Here is a 14,412-nt window from a genome sequence, read left to right on the forward strand (position 1 = left end):
GGGGTATTTATACCTGTGCACACACACCAGGCTAGCTACCATGCACGCACGTACTGACTTGCTTGCCCCTACATGCACTCGGCCACACCGCAAGTCACGCACGCACTAGCCTAACAGCCACCATATTAGGCCACTAACCCATGCACTAACTACTCACAGGAATATCTCCATGATCAATAAGATCCAACTGTGCAGCTAACAACCATGCATGCATCAGCACAACGGCTCGTCCGCCACTCACGCACCGCTAAGTCAAGATTATAGCTATCAGGGGTACCTCTCTCTCACGCGGGCGCATGTTTGCCTGCTTTCTGAGGATAGGAAAGAGTGCAGATGGCTTTAAAAGGTGCTTATATGATCACGTCATGTGGCATTTTTCATTCACCTTAAGAGCTTTTTATTGAGAGTTATTTTATGGGAAAGGAAGAACTATGCTTGTGTACCTGGTAAAATTGAACAACCTGTTGTAACATCGTAAACAAATATATTTCATGACTATTCTAGCAACTTCCAAGATTATTCAGTTAAGCTGAAAGTGGTACATGGATCTCACGTGGAAACACATTGGGCATGTATCAAAGTAAAGTAAATTCATGTGCAACGGTAGTACTGCGACGATCATTTATTCATAGATCATTGCTCCTGTTATACGGTACTGGACTATTGCTGGTCGGGCTTTATAAATACCATTGCTTCTTACTCCAGCTTTCCATGTTGCAAAGGCCACAGCAAACACTATTGCAAGTGCACCCTTTTCCTGAAATGTGGGTGCAAGAATGTGAGTGTCTTGATGCGTATGTTATGGGATTGGAAGACATTGGAAAAAGTGTGCTTGGTACAAACTCGTATGTACGCATGAACTGGAGTGTACGTCGCACCAGATCTCTTCCTCGCGGGTCTAGAGGCAACCATACCTTCTTTCCACTCTTTCGAGGGCCTACATGCCGGCATAGTGGGAGAACGCAGTTGATTATGATTCCTTTACGGCCAGTCGGTAGGCATCCATTGGGTTAGTTAACATGCGCAATGAGCATCGGTCAAAGTTTTTTACTACAAACTACTGCAATGTTAAATCTCTTGCTTGCTGGAGGGAATAATCTGATTCGTTGGAGGAAATAGGCGACAAAGCATGCAGGTTCCACAAATATAACTGTCTTAATTTCTAGTCTTTCTGTGTGATGAAAATCAATTCGAAACACACAAACATGCATTTCATAGATATGCTTATCAGAAATTCAATAAATTTGAGGTTTGGTAGCTCTGCTCTGTAAGCCGGCCGAGTCCTGCGCGCTGCTGTGCTCTCCATGCCACATGGGTATTTCATTCACCAGTCAGAGACGTTTATGGACATCTTTATTTTGCAGGCGGCAGTACATATTATGAGCACAGACACTTGGGGTTGTAGACTTTATCTGCTTCTAGTTCTGAAGCATCTTTGAACAATGTGGTGCTTGGATGCAGTCTCTGCGTTGTGGTTTTGCGGCTAGAGCTGGAGCTGGATAATTTCTTCCATTTTGGCAGTAGCAACAATTGGGAGGGTGTGCTTGCCAAGTTTGTTTGCCCGTCCAATTGAGACTGATTGGATACAATCAACCTGATTCCTTCAACCACCACCATGTTTGCCCATCCAAGTTCGTTTGACCGTTCAATTGAGACTGATTGACAAATCAGAATTAAAACTCCCGACAAAAGCACCGTCCAAAGCATATATTTGCATGCTATTATTTGATTGTTAGACTAACTAGCGAAACTCTTCGCCCTCGGATAAGAAAACGTATGACCAATCAAATAGATCACCGCCGTCCTCTGCTCCCAGAAAAAAAAACTCCTATGGAATCCACATCACACTGTACTATAATTTGTAAATGTAAACTATTTGGACCATCTGACTACAAAGTATATGACTAATAGTGGTGATTTAATTTTTATTTCCGTTTTCCCCTATATGAATCAACAAATGACAGGCAGTACATATAATGTCATGCCTTTATTTGCAAATAGCTCTTAGTCTGAATCAGGTTTTTGCGCCATTTGGCTCAATGGGTTATCTGAAATTAATTGTCGCATATATACCATCACTTGGTTTTTGATTGGCTCAACAATTATTCACAAAATGTTCAATTAACTATTACTCCCTCCATCCGGAATTAGTTGTCACAGAAATGGATGTATCTAGACATATTTTTAGTTTTTGATACATCCATTTCTGTGACAAGTAATTCGAGGCGGAGAGAGTAGTCAATTACTTGATTCTTGTTTGTTAAAGTACTCCAGGGGAGAGGGATCAAGTTTTTGAGAGTTTCAAGGTAACACACACCAGTTCACCCAAAGACAGTGGGTGGAATTGACTCAGGGTGGACACGGTCCGGGCCGGTCCGGTCCCTGACCGAGCCGCCGTTTGGACCGGCCGCCGGCGGACCGAACCGGACCGGACCGACCAGCGCCGCGGTCCTTTTTTCAGGCACCGGACCGATGGTGGTGAAGCTCAGGCCGGACCGAGAGGACCGCCCATGCAGGCATATGGCGACGGCGAGCGGCGGTGCATGGTGATGGCGAGCGGCGGCGCACGTCCGCAGGAGTCTAGGCGGCACGGGAAGGAGAAGGAGAGGAAAAATAGCCGCGGGCCTCGCCCTCGCTACGCTCGGCATGGCCGTCTCCAGGCTAGTCGAGAAGAAGCGCATGGACACCTCGAGCGGTGCCGGCGGCGGCGTCACCATCAGGCTCAGTGCGTTCTGGCTGGTGCCCCAGTTCTTGGTGGTGGGCGTCGGCGAGGCGTTCGAAGACCCCCGAGAGGATGAAGTCCATAGGCACGGGTCTGTTCCTGGCGTGGCTCTTGTTGCCTCCTGGTTCCAAAGAAAAAAACTTGTTTCCTCATTTTTTCCTATTTTGTGTCACGTTAATTCTGTTGCCTCGATAGGATTCCACGTTGCAGGTTTGTTGCATGTGCCATATCTACCTTTTTTACAATGTGCATGTTACAAATAAGTAGTGCATGTCACCTATATGTCCACGTTCATTTGTAGTAGATTGACTCGTACATGTTCTGGCCTGCCTCTGATCGGTGGCACGCGTTAATAGGATCGTGGGGAGGCGTAGAGGTAGGAATCGGTCATGATCTCCGAGATGTGTGGATCGCACGGAATAAAAGGAATGAATAACCGCTGAATGCGCGCGTCGCTGAATCGTGTGCTGCGCTGCTTCGGTTAACCGTGTGGGACCGAGCCAAAACCGGACCGGACCGAAGTTTTTTCGGGCTGATATTTGGTAACCGGACCGGCCACTTTATTCAGCGGGCCAGGACCGATCGGTCCGGTCCTCAGCAGGCCACGAGCGGGCCAAAAAGCCTGCTCGTGGCGTCCACCCTGAGAATTGACACAGAAATCAGAAGAAATAGATAGCATCATCAGTTGTTAGAATAGTTCAGCTATACATGCCATTCATTGTGTCCCAACTTTGAACTTGAACACAAATGGGTTAATGACTCAACTTAAAACTGGGCAGTGTCTGAACTTGAACATCAACGTCGACAACTACATATCGTCAAGCATCTAGGGACAAGCTTGCACTGATATACTGCAGCATTTCTATCCCCTCGAAACAAAAAGAAAAACATCTGCTATATTTCTAAAGAGGGTGAAATTACCTTGTGCTCCACCCTACCCAACGCCTTACAACCTTTGTCAGACCTCTGCCTGGCTTAGTGTTGTATCAACGCTGAAAAGGAACATTAACACACATGAGGATGTCTGGGAATGATGGGATATATAGCTTCCGTGATTTTCATGACAATGTATGCATCTGAGTTTCTTAGCACGAATTAGAACATGTATGTATGCATCTGATGAGAAATATTTACCAGCAGAGGACATCTCCGTTGCTAGCAGTCTTCTCACAAATCCACTCTGGAACAAACTCTAGCAGTTGTTTCAGTTGCTCTTCAACTTCACCTGCAGATTTAGTAGTTTCAACATCAGGATTCACATCACAGAGAACAAGCTGAAGCGACAAACATAGAAAGCACAGCTCACGCTTACCCTTGTCCACAATCTTCGGGTTGCTTTCGATGATCGTGCGGATGAGCTCATGCTTTGTCAGTACATACCGCTGCCTCGACTGGTAGATAAGGAAGATGATGTCAAAGGTGCTTGGCAGGCATGATGTAATCTTCTGCCGTTGAACCTGGTCAGCAATGCCTGTTTCCAATTCCTCCAAAGCCCTCTGCTCCTTCTCCTATACCTGTAAGTAACACAAGTGCTATCCTTTGTTCATACAACAAAACTTAGTAGATAAATGATCAGTATGAGCATGAACTTACCGATTGCAATAGGGACTTTGGCAGGAAACTGAGCAACTCATCATCACCATCGCCTGCAGATATGCTTGTGCTTGGGTTCTGTGCTTCCATAATGCTTGCATCCTTTGTAGGTGTCATGAAGAACTTGGCTCTAGCTGAACGCTTGACCGATTTTAGAGGTGGCGTGTCGCACACAGTAGCAGAGATTGGCCTCTTTGGGGTCTCAAGTTTGGTGTGGCGTAGAGACAAACTTGGAAGGAGTCCCTTCTGTGACACCAAACCTGAGTGCAACATCATTGGCACCTTTCTCTTGCACTTGGGACTCATGATCTATGCCACTAGAAGTAGAACTGAGCACTGACTTGCTGTTCAATGGAGATGGAGCAGTAGACCTGGCCTTTGGCGGTAGACTGGTTGCGCTGGCAGTTGACGGGCAGGTTGAAGATCTCTGTGAGAACCTTCTCTTGAAGGTCTGTGACATGTGTGACATCCTAGCAGAGTGCTGTTGAGCCAGACTTGGTGATGGCATAGCAGATTCGGCTTCAGTAACAACTCTTGGTGTGATCTGAGCCACACTTGAATTCGTCTGAGTAAATGGATACAGCAGCTCATGCTCCGGGATGCCATCTCCCTGAAAAAGGATAAATTCTAAAAAGGCGTTGCTCGCGTCCCTCGCGTCGCTCTCGTGGGCGGTGGCGGGGGAACTCTAGCCCCCACCCCGCGCCCGGTGCGTGTCGGCGGTGGCGGGGCCCTTCTTCTCCTCCCGGCGTGCGGCTGTAGCGCGAGATGCGGTGGCGCGGCGGAGTCTTGGCTAATGTGGCGAGGGCCCATCGTGTGGCGTGGCCAGACGGCGGTGTGAGGGGGTGGCCAGGCCGTGGCGGCTGCGCGAGGGGTTGGCTTCGGGGCGGCGGCGCGGGCACGGATCCATCGTGGATCTGGTCCTGCGGGCGCGGTCTCGGCCTCCCCTGCTCGGCCGGCGGGTCTCGGTGGGGGGACTTCTCCTTGCTGAGATCTGGCAGTAGCGGCCTGGATCATCCAGATCCCGGCAAGGATGGTGGCGACCCGTGCACGAGGGATGGAGGTCTTCGATCAGATCTGAGTGAAAACCTGCTATTGGCTATTGCCAAGGCCGATGATGGCGACGTTGTCCGCGTCATTTCCTTCCTGAAGGCATCGCCGAGGAGAAGTTCAAGGCCACTCTCTGCTACCTCCGGGGAAACCCTAGATCAGTAGATCGGATGACGGCGGCTCTCTGGTGTTGTTTCCTCCTTGAGAGCGTCATTCTTGAAGGTGCACACGGGCTCAAGGGACCAGAGGACGACGACTTTGTTGGAGCAGTGCTTCATCTGACACATCGATGGTGGCGGATATCGGCAGCGTGGCGCTGTGGAGATTCGGCATCTGATGCGCGGAGATGGACTCGTGCAGGAGGAGGAAGCTGTCTGGCATCATGGTGGCGTTGATGGCAGAGAGGGATGGCAAGGTCGGTGCATCAGTTCCGCTCTAAGGATGGACCGATGGATGATGGAGGTGACGGCCCTTGAAGCGTGCGGTGCTCACTCGGAGTGCGCCAGATCGGTGTGGGACCCAATCCAGGTAGTGACTTGGACGGGGCACCCGGCTTTAGATGTTAGGATTTCGTGCGATGTCTGTTTGGTATTAGGCTCGGACATTCGGCATGCCTTCATCAAGGGGATAGGAGTAGCAACGGTGTTGTCAAGATGGTGGCTTCAGGCTTATTGATGTATCACCTTCTGTGGTTTTTATCTATATTTATATCTATCTATCTATATCTATACCTACTATTAAACGGAATAGGTATTCTTGGTTTGGTTTAATACTTTACATTTGGTTTACACACGTTAAGCGATTTGGGTCAGTAATTGTATGTTGATGGGCCTTTTATGGGCTTTCATAGAGAGACCGCGAAAAATAATTGAGTCAAAATAAATCAACATTGTGGGAATTGAACACAAGACCTTCTGTCTATCTCTTAGATGTAACAACCAAAGACTTATGCACCTTTCATATTTACTAATCCCAACTCACTCTAAATATACGAGTGGCAGTCATCATGTTTATTTATTTTTTTGCGAGAAAAGGAGTTGATATTAAAACGGTCAAATTACTGAAAGGTCGACACAGAAAAGGAAATTACAACCAAGCCCCTCTGCAACCCGACTACGCCGGCGCCGTGGACGAGCCGGTGACGCGCCGTTCGCCGCTGCTCGCTGACGCCTTGGATCGAAGCAGCCCCGGGCAAAACGGGAAGTCTCCGATCAACGGTCCCTGAGGACCTACACCCATGGCCGTCGTCGTCGTCGCACCGCTCAACATCCCCTTCCTTCTCCAGATCTTCAACCGCCGGAATCGCCATCCCTCGATCTTCGGCACGGGGGAACCATGCACGGCCTCTCCATCAAGCAGCGAGCACGAAGAAAGGAGCTGGTCAACCGCGGAGCTCCACCGGAACTTCGCCGTCGAAGGGGAGACCAACACCTGCAAAAAGCCGATCCAGTCGCACTGCCGCCTCCACGACGCCACCGGCTGGCTCCCTAGGCACTCCTACACTATGTACACGCTGCAAATCAGGCCTCCCCTGTCCTCCCGCTGCAGGAGCGTCCGACGGAGCGCGAGGGAACCGCCGATTCGGCAACTGCGCGGTGGAGAGCCCGGGGTTCGCACAAATCGCCCTTCGTTCCTGTAGATGGTGAAGGGTGAGGTCCAAGGCTCATGTTTAGGGAGAGCTAATTAAGCGAATGAGCTAATAAAGGAAGGATTGTGGGCTTAAATATAATACTTAAACAAATGTGGCTAATTAAAGAAATAATTATGGGTAAATCGGTGGAATAACTATTAGAAAGATTGTGGTCTTAATAAATTCTACATGAAGGATTTAAGATGAAAAGGTAGGATAATTAAAAAAAAGATCTATACGCCTTAATGTGTTGGGGCTACTAAATTAGAAAAGGAAGAATTTGATTCCCGACTAAAACGGGTGAGGACTTCATGGTAATTAATGAAAGGATCATACTTAAATGTCATCAAAAAAGGATTGTATTTAAATAAAATTAGTGGGACATTACGCCCCGCAATGAAAATATGAACACGACTAAATTGCGACGTATTTTTTTATGCTCATTTTGTAGAAGGACGATGTTGCGTTGCAACATGTTCTTCATAATGAATCCGATGTTGTGGGACATTATGCTTGTGCAAAACATTAATTTTTCCCGTTGCAACACACGGGCATATGTGTAGTGAATAATTAATAATATGGTTGCATGCATCGTCCAGATGCAGAGGCCGAGGGTACATCCTCCTTTTCTAAAAAAAATCTCCCTGAATAATATATTACAAACACCATGAGTGGTTACTTAATACCAATTATGTATACACCAACTAGTACATTTACTTGACTAGAACTATAAGTCATACAGTTACTGAACGGTACTCATATGACAATAAACTTACACAAGTAACTATGTTGAAACTCCCCCGACCCCGATCGCGACCGCGTCGCCCCCGCGGGAGACCGGCCACGTCTCCCTCCCTTCCCCGCGAGCACTTCCCCTCTCTCCTCCACCTCCCTGCCGCTGTCGCCGGCGCCTGCCGCGGGCCTGGCCAGGGCGACGTTGGTGGCGGCGGCCCCCTCGCCCTTCCCCATCCAGGGTTTCTCCGGCGCGGGACGGAGCGGCTCCGGGCGGTGCTCTCGGGCGGCGACGGTCCTGCGCGGTGGTAGGGGCTCCTTACGCGGGCGGGGGCGAGCTCTAGGCGGCGGCGGGGCAGCGTGGCGCCCGCCTGGCCCAGATCTGGCACTTCGGTCCCCATCTGGGTGGGCGGCTTGCGTGGCGTCGGCGTGGCTCTCAGGAGGTGGTGGTGGTGTGTCGGGCTAGTGGCGGCTCGGCTGCCGGCGTGCAGCAGCGCGGTGGTCAGAGCTTTGCGGTCCCATTATCGGCCCGGCCAGGCCCGGGTGGCCTAGTTTGCCTCGGCTGCGGCGTCTGGTCGACAATCCGCATCGGTTCTAGAGGCAGAGGCCTACGGCGCGACATCGGTGGAGACGGTTCCCTCCCGTTCGGCTCCGGTCCTTCCGTCCGTGCCATCTAGGAGCATCTTGCCTCTGCTCTCTTGACCTCATGGTGGTGTTCGCAGCAAAACGGTGTGGATGGGTCCTAGATCGTGGTGGCGCGTGCTTGCGGGTGGCAAGATGGTGGGTTGGCTCCGTTCTAGTGGGTGCCGGGGCATGTGGGTGCAGGAGAAATCCCTGCCGGTTCTTTTCCGGCTCCGACACGGTGACGCCGATGGGTGCCACCATTCCTTCCTGAAGGGCGTCGATGCTACCCATCCCCCGCTCCCCTTCTATGTGCCGGGGAAAACCCTAGGACTTGTCCGGACAGCAACGTCGTTGGCGTCGCATTTCTCCTTGGAGGTGTTGTTTTGGTACGCAGTGGTCCGGTGCCATGGCGAGTGGTGGGACGTAGATGGAGGGCGCAATGGTGGCGGACCATCTGTGCTTGTCGAGCTGTCGTTGTTGGCATTTTGGTCTTCTTCTTCTTCCTTTTGGGCTTGATGTGCCATTCGCCCCGGCAGTTACCTTGTGATCGGTGTTCGGGCTTTATAATATAAAGCGGGGGGAAACCTTATTTCATACTATGTTGAAAGCGTGACAGATACAAGATGGTCATACCTCAGGATGTTTTCTAAAAAAATCCACAAGTCTCTGCTTGAACATCCTTCTCAAGGCCGAGTACCCGGTTTCCCCCTTGTGCATCGAACTCTCCTCAATTGAATCGACCAATAGGTTCACCTGAAGATCAGGCTTCATACAACAAGTCTTCTGGTCGCCCAAAAGGATCTTATTGATGACAATTGCCTAGGGCATTATGTACTTGAGCTGCGCGAAATGGCCATAGGTAAACCTCCTGCAGACAGAATTATGAGAAGTAGAGAGTGGATCATGGAAATCAAACACAGCAGCAATTATCTGATTATTGTGTCAAAATAGGCCAGTACCTCTCAGCCTTTTCTGAATGCTAGTGCAGATGTTGGGGAATGTTGCCATGGATCCCTTCATGCGGAGGAGCCGGGTGGAGGTCTTGAAGCAGTTGAAGAACTTGCAGAGCATCTCATAGCTGACGAAGGACGTAATTTTTAGAAATTAACAGTAGTGCAGAAAAAAAGATACTGGAAATTATCAGGGTGAATTTTGCATCCAGGGGACGAATCTAATGTCACTTGCATCACAGAAACAATATGTACATACTGTTGTTGGTTTTACTGAAACGATGATTATCCGAACTTAGGAAAAGGATTCAGTTTGGGGGCACAAACAATAAACCGAACTAGGTCCAAAGTTAATCAGAGAACATGTTGGCATCCTTGGAGAAATCCTAGTTCCAGACCAGGCGTGGTAAAGGGCATTACAGAATTGATAATTCTCAGCTCGATGCTGGTTTTAAACTTTTACTAGACTCATATTGATCTTAATCTAAAGAAAAGATGTCAAACTTCGCATCCAGAGTATAAGTCAGCAAATTGAAAGCTGGACTGAATTTTCTGGACGTTAACAGGGTATCAACATGTTTCCTGCAGATATGTGACAGTTACCTCTCCGGCAGCTTGACCTCGGGCCTGCGCTTGACGGAGTTGCGGCCGGCACCAGCTCCCACGCCGAGCTCCCTCTCAACAGACTCGAGCGCGTCAACCACCGCGGGGCCCCAGCCCGCCCGCTGCTGCAACTCGAGCGCCGCCCGCCGCCCCGCCGTGCCTCCGGCGCCCTGCCGCCGCTGCCCCCGCTCCGCGGAAAGGGCCGCGGCTCCATCTTCTCCGGTGTCAACAGATCCGCCGCCGCGACAAGCTTCTTCTTCATCTTTTCCGGCGTCCCGAGGCCCGAGCTGGTCTACGAGGTGACAGCGACGGCCGACCTCTTCACCTTGCACAGCGACCCGGCGCCGGAACCCTCCGCTGCGGTCGTCCTGGGCTTCTTGGATGGGGTGGCCTCGTCCATCGCGAGGGGGAGGGCGCGTAGGGTTCGGCGTTCGGCGGCGGAGGAGGATCTCTCGTATTGGGGAGGCGTTTTAAACTTTTTCCGGTTCAGGGTTGGGATCGGGGGCTGGAGTTTTGGCGGGAGGCAACGGCGAGTGGATGGCGCGAAGCGACGTCGGAGTGCTTTTGAGTGGATGGCGGGAGACAACTGTTTTCCCACCGAAAGTTGTTCCAGTTTAAATTTATCACATTTTTTTGGACTCAGATTATGTGCTTTTGAGTGGTCTCAATCTTCTTTGAGGCTCTCGGTTCCGTTCTAAAACTTTCTTGACCACTCCAATCCCCAATTTTGTCCCGTTCCTTTCTGCGAATGAGTCAAGTCAAATCCTAACCAAATCTATTGAAAGACTTTATCAAAGAACAAAAATAAATAGATCTAGACATATAAGTCAGTCGAGATATAGAAATTATTACTAGCGGCTGATTTAGAGCACGTTGATTTTGCCAGTCTCATGCGAATTTGCTCCCAATTGACATGTGCCTAAACAAATGAAAATATGAAAATGATGTGGCATGCATGAAATGTTGCAGCTGATGAGTTTATAAGAAAACTACTACTACCCCTAAACAAAAAAAAATGTAAACTGCAAATCTAGAATTTTAAATATAGACATTCACTTATTTCTTGGCCAACTCGAGTTCCTGACAAACAAATACCAATTTGTACTACACTCATCGTGGATCTCCAAGAAAAGGGCTGTCTTTCAAGCATCACCACCTTGAAACGACCATAACAACTTTTTTAATAGCAAACCTTTCAGATTTTCCAGAACATCAAGTAAGTTGGTTCTGTTGGCTGATCTTTGCTCTTCAACTGCAGCATTAATGCATGATTGCCTTCCATACACCATCCATGGTTTTTGCATTCTACTTCTTCGAAAAGCTTTCCAATTGTATTACACGTACATACAAGCCATGACACAAGTGCATCATCATCAAGGCATGTTCTCTTCACCACCATATAGGTTGGTGTTCTCGCGTACTTGAGGAGGATTCTCCTTGTTAACTAGTAGGTTTGGCATCTAATGGTTGTATTCTGCCATGTCATCTTCTCTTGGACCTTTAACACTCTACCCTTCAGTCAAATCACAAGCATAAAACTCACATTGCTTGTTGAGAAATTTTATGGTACCTTAGAACATCTCTAGTAGATCCCTCCAAAGTTATATTTGATGAGAAAAAAATGTTTTTAGGGGATTAAGCACCTTCGAGCTGATCCCTTATACTCAGATTTCCCTAAATTTTTAACTTTTCACACTAGAACCTCCCCATTTCCTTACATATAGTGCGGAGAGTGTGGATTGGTTGTACTACAATACCACTATAGCCATTCAGTTTGCATCAACATTCGTACTATCCTTGTATAGATATTTCTTGTTTTTGTTTCTTGTAAACAAGAGAACATTCGACATTGAAACTTTGCAGGTCAACTATACACAAGTCCCATTCATTGTATAAAATGTTTTCATTTCTTTTGAAGAAACATAAATTTGTCAAATTTCAAATTTTGAATGACTTGTATCATTTAAGAAAAATCATATCGTGCCAAAAAATCTGAAAACATGTCTGCACATGGTTCTATCTGTGTGATGTTGAACTGCAAAGTTTCGAGTTCTTTTATTCGGGAGAAACAAAAAAAAGTTTGCTTGCACAATCTTTGATGCAAAAATGGATGGTGAGGATACACTGTACATTGGTATGGTGGTACAATGAGAACTTTCCCTCTAGAGAAGCCAAGTCGCCACCTTAACGCACACCCTGGACCACCACCATCTACCTTAACCCTTGCCGTGCGTGGCGCCTTCCCTAAGCCCCGCCGCATCCCTGATAACCTGTCCCCCACTTCCGGGCAGATTCCTCGTTGCCGCCGCCGCTTTCGCGATGGCTGGATACATGGCCGCAAGCCCCGATGTGGCCAAATTTGGAGCTTGGGGAAGTGGATGGTGGTCTGCGGATAAGCCCACAGCGGCCGACTGGCAGAGTGATCCTTTTCCACAACGATCGTGGCCGAGATCCCCGCCGCTCACATTGGCTCGGCGTTGAGCTTCCCGCTGTATTGTATGCACGCCAGCGAGTCATCGCGCGACAGTAGTGGCTTCGTCGGGTCAGATGGCAACGTAAACATCAACGGCCCTGGTGCCGCTCCAATTCCAGCGAGCCCCCTGGTGCTCCTGTGCGACTGCAAGTACCCGGTCATTAATAAAACTCCGTTCACACTGTTTCTTGCGGTGGCCAAGAAAGCTAAGCATAATCCAAATCCTTTTTATGTCTGCAATTGGGTGTAGGCATTCCGTCACTCAAAACATCATACAAACACAGGAACAATTTACTTGCAGCACAACGATATGGGTCGATCCAGTCAAGCTTTATGGAAATCAAATGCTTGACTGTTACTACTGATCACTGGGAGAGAAGCAAGATGACGCACTAGACGAACGCTTGAAGCAATGCCAAATCAATAGGAAACAAAATGCCGCCAAACTACAAAGTCTTTATGATGCGTCTAGCGTCGTAGGAGAACGTGTGGAGGTCTTTGGTGAGACTCCATCGGTTCTCGCGGGACTCTGTCGGCGTTAGTCTTTGGTGGACCTGTTTGGATCTGCTCTTTGTCTGTCCTGGTTTGGGTGTTTACAGGTTTGATGCTTCCGATCTACGACTTTTTGATTGACGATGTTTGCTGCCCTGGTGCGCTGGTCCTACGTGGCCTTAGCACGATGACTTTCCAACTATGTACTACAACAAGGTTTGTCCGGCTCTGGTGAGCGAGGGGCGATGATGGCATCACACATTTGGCTCCACTACTAGGAAAAGGGCTATAGATAGGATTGACACTAATGGCGCACCAGGGAACTAGTGCGCCACTACTATGTACTAATGGCGCACCAGTTGGTGATGTGCCATTAGTGTGGAAGACACTAATGGCGCACCGGAAAATAGGTGCGCCACTAGTGATAATTTTTTTTTTCATTTTTACATACATACTAATGGCACATCCTACCGAACTAGTAATGGCGCACCAGATAGGGAGTGCGCCAGTACTGAATTTTTTATTCTTTTTTTTGCAAAACTATTAATGGCGCACCGCCTCACAGTGCGCCATTACTAGTTTAAACTACTAATGGCGCACCACCTGCAGGTGCGCCATTAGTAACCAGGGTTACTAATGGCGCATTTGCAGGTGGTGCGCCATTAGTAACCTGTGACCCCAATAAGATATTTTGGACAGCCGCACCTACCCACTCACTTTCCCCACTTCATTCCCTCTACCTCCTTCTCCAAGCTTTCGGCTGCCTCCTCCTTCTCACCTCATTTCCACCATAGATTCATCAAAATTAATTGGTGAAATTACCTTTTTTTGATAGGTAAGTAAGGAGAAAGCTATCTTCATGATGTAGATCTACTTTTTTTCTCCTTAGCTCGCTCCAACAATGTGCACATGCACTTTTTGTGGCCTAGCTAGATCTATGTATATTTATGGTGTTGCATGTGTTTGTGGTGTTGCATATATGTTTGTGTTTGCAGGTACCGGTATTTGAAATGCGATAGTTGCCAATATTTTGCCGGAATGTTGATTCATTTCCGTTTCGGCGAGAATTTTGGCACTATGCATTCTTTTTTGTCCTACTTTTAGGGAAGGTCATGCCAAATTTTTTCTTGGTTCTAAAATATCGTTTTGCTATACCCCGCAAGCGACCATGGTCCGCACGATGACCGAAGGCATCGTGAATAGGTTTTTGAGCTCCGCGAAGGCCGAGATGCTTCAAAAGAACGAGACGGAGATAAGATGTCCGTGTCGAAGATCAAGCTGAAGAGCCTTATTGCGGACCCGGATTCCGGGCAGGTGCGGGACCACCTGCTCTTGCGTGGTTTCATGGATGGCTATCGGTGGCAAGGTGATGAAGATGACTATGAAGTTGTCCATGGGGGCCGGGCAAGAAATGAGGAAGGGCAACAAGACAAGTACCACCGCGGCGAGGGCGGGCGAGAAGACGAAGAATCTCCAGGACATGATCACGACGGTGATGTTGTACACAGTCATCATGTAGAAGATGTCGTACATGATGATGAGGAAG

The 14,412-nt window shown here is 48.7% G+C and overlaps 1 pseudogene; it reads right to left on the reverse strand.

Moving 5' to 3' along the window:
- Positions 1–3,668: 3,668 nt before the first annotated feature.
- Positions 3,669–11,190, reverse strand: LOC123101550 (CDT1-like protein a, chloroplastic; annotated as a pseudogene).
- Between the last annotated feature and the right edge of the window lie 3,222 nt (positions 11,191–14,412).

Source organism: Triticum aestivum, chromosome 5A, assembly GCF_018294505.1.
Source record: "Triticum aestivum cultivar Chinese Spring chromosome 5A, IWGSC CS RefSeq v2.1, whole genome shotgun sequence".
Lineage (NCBI taxonomy): Eukaryota > Viridiplantae > Streptophyta > Magnoliopsida > Poales > Poaceae > Triticum > Triticum aestivum.